General features: G+C 35.7%; 1 long non-coding RNA gene across 1 annotated transcript; it reads left to right on the top strand.

The window, feature by feature from the left end:
- Window positions 1-313: 313 nt before the first annotated feature.
- LOC134799821 (uncharacterized) lies at window positions 314-2,776 on the top strand. The gene is made up of 3 exons (XR_010145472.1): window positions 314-834; window positions 1,020-1,237; window positions 1,932-2,776. It is a non-coding gene; the product is annotated as an uncharacterized LOC134799821 (long non-coding RNA).
- Window positions 2,777-3,358: the final 582 nt, after the last annotated feature.

The following is a 3,358-nucleotide window of genomic DNA, read 5'->3' as shown; positions in this document are numbered from 1 at the left end:
CAGGCTCCCATGAGACGTGGCAAAATGCCGGGATAACGCGAGGAAGAAGAAGGAGACTTATTTTTCACAATTCGTTCCATACATTTTGGCACAGCCATGTGTCTTGTAAGTTGTAACGTCACAAGCCGGGTCCTTTTTGTATGGGGCTCACTTGTGATGCACGCGCCACATTCTGAACTTGGAAGTTTCTGGGATACAATAGATCAGATTACAGATTTGTTACAAATATTTGAATTTTACGTGAAATAGAAGCTATTGGAAATAAATACCTATTGACATCTTCAAAAAAAAAATGCATGTATTGTAGTTAAATGACAATCTAACCGGCGCGGCGCCGTCAATAGTTCAACGCACGTTACTTAAAATACGGGACAGTGTTTTGTCCCTTTGACTTTTGCATCGTATAGCAAGTACACATTACCAGCCACTCGATTATAGATCTTAGCATATTGACTTAAAGTTCACGAATGTGAATGATATTTATAGACGCCAACGACGCCATGCTCATTGCCTTGGTATCAACACAGAGCGATAACTATCGCGCTCGTTTCCATTTTAAACCGTATGATAATTGTGTAAGGTTCATATTTCAGTGCATAATGCAATATATGACGACGAATTAATAGTAAACATGGCATTCGGGCGCGGACGCTGTTTTATCAAAGACGCGTGGTATTTATACTTTATTTGGAGAAATATGTAGTAGATTTTAGAACAATATAATTGTTGTTTGTTAACAAGTGTTTTAAAAGGAATGTTCAGTGTGTTGTAAGGAAAATGGACGATGTGCTTGTGTTATTTACAATCTTTGTTGTTATTATTTTTGGAGGTTTCGTAAGTTCTTTTTATTTTTTTTAATAATTTCTCGTGATGCAATTAAATTCATATGAACATGAAAAAACGAATTGTGAACAATTTATTAATTTGGGGTATCAACAGCACACACAAACCTCCATAGTATAGTGAATCTAATAACAAAAGTCCATGAAACAACTAGTGTTCATTTCTATTTTTTTTAGTTGTGCGTCTTTTTATATCGACTATACAAAGAATGCAACCGCAAGACAAAACCTACCACAAATACTACAGAAAGAAAGACTCACGGTCAACGGACAACACGGTGGAACAGAGATATGAGCGATGATGATGATGGTCGTTATTTCCGAGATGACTGGCCCGTGGTACCAGTTGTCAACAATTATAGTTATGAGACCAGGCACGATGAAGACGGTTTCATGTAAGTACTTGTACTAAGCTCGATATTAATAATGAATTATGAATTATTATATTACTATAAATGTTATGTCAATGTCAATGTGGTGAAGACCGGCAAAATAAAATTTAATGCAGGAAAGACCGTAATAGGGCAAGTGCTGCTCGTGTATTTGTAAACGTACTTAGAAGGAGAGGTACTCAGGAGAGGGCCTACCGTGAAAACCGAAATTCGCAAATTGCGGGAATCTTTCTCTTTTACTCCAATCAAGGCGTAATTTTAGAGTGACAGAGAAAGATGCCCGGCCGCAATTTGCGAACTTCGATTTTCACGGTTATAGCCCTGCTCTACTTACCATCTGTAAGTGTAGTAAGTGTAATATATGTACAAATACAAGAGTTAAAAGCGGAAAGAGGTTGTTAGATGATCTTTACTAATTTGTTTGTTGTGCTTACTATGAGGTGTATCCTGATTGTAATAACAGGTTATGAATTTGATATGGATTTGTTTGTCAAAAGTGACATTTTCTTTAACCAGAATCATCACTGTTGACACTGACAGTTCATATCCAACAAACCCAGATCAAATTCATAACCTGTTATGTATTACAATAAGATACACTGACTATTTGTTATATAGAACAAATTAGACGTAATTGACATTACCAGTCTTAATTTTAATTTCGTCGTAAATACACTTATTTGTTTCTATTTTTCAGTGGACGTCATCATGGAAGTCACAACCTCGATATACCTCACATACCTAATATTCACATTGACAGCGGACATCATAATGACTCTGGCCATCATAACGACAGATATGACAATTGTCAAGACAGCAGAAACGACCACGGATGCTGTGACAACGATACAGGCGGTTACGCGGGTGATGGATGTGACAGCGGTGGTGGTGACACTGGCGGTTGTGACAGTGGGGGAGGATGTGACAGTGGGGGTGGTTGTGACAGTGGGGGAGGCTGCAATGATTGAAACTTTAATAACTATATGGCATTTAGTGTGGTAAATGTATACTTTTGAGTCGTTTACTTAAAAGGTAGCACGAAAAACGTTATGTGAAGATTAAGCCACGAAACAAACGGATTAAGAATGAATATTGTCGTGATTCGTGACAGCTTTATTTTTAGGGTTCCGTATTCAAAGGATAAACACGGGATCCTATTACTAAGACTCCACTGTCCATCTGTTCATCTGTCCGTCTGTCTGTCACCAGGCTGTATCTCATGAACCGTGATAGACAGTTGAAATTTTCACAGATGATGTATTTCTAATTGCCGCTATAACAACAAATACTAAAAAGTACGGAACCCTCGGTGGGCGAGTCCGACTCGCACTTGTCCGGTTTTTTACAATAGAACCTACACTGACATCAGAATAATATTTGAATCCTGTTATTTAGTTATCGTGCGTCTCACCCGCACCAATACATGTGTGGACAAGTACGAGCAAAATGTCAGAACGTAAGTTCGAAAGAACGTATGTGCCATTATTTCTAAATATTATCATATAAAAATAATAATTATTAATATTAACCCCTGCCTTCATTAAAAATGCTTGTCGTAAGTAGTGTACTTTAAAAACAATTTTTATTATAATAATATAGACGTATATTCGTATAAGTATAAGTACCAAACGCTTATTTTTGATTCTGACTAAAAAACAAGACTATAACTAAACATACATAGGTCCTGAAAATAAATATTATACTTATTGAATTTACTGCTATATTTTAGACACTTTATACATATTGCGATAATGATAAAATAGGGCTAAAGCCCACCGAGCTAATATTTTTTTAAACATTTCGATGTTTGTTTAGTTTGCAGCAAAATTTTTGGCATCCGGCGCAGCAATTGTGTAATGTTAGGCTACGTAGGCTGATGTTTTTTTCTTTATTTTGTCGGAATTATTTTTTGTACAAGGCTATTTACTGCCTTAAAACATAATTTATCTGTTAATTGGCGAAATGTCAACATTTTATAATTAAATGAAATGCTTGTTATTAATTTTATAATAAATCAAATGAATTTGTACTATGTTTTCATTAGCATCACTTGAATAATAGGTACTTAATTAATTAAATGATTGACCCCTTTATTAATAACACTTACTAACCCTCTGTTTTAGG

Source organism: Cydia splendana, chromosome 19, assembly GCF_910591565.1.
Source record: "Cydia splendana chromosome 19, ilCydSple1.2, whole genome shotgun sequence".
Taxonomy (NCBI): Eukaryota; Metazoa; Arthropoda; class Insecta; order Lepidoptera; family Tortricidae; genus Cydia; species Cydia splendana.
This window is presented reverse-complemented; position numbering and strand designations above follow the sequence as displayed.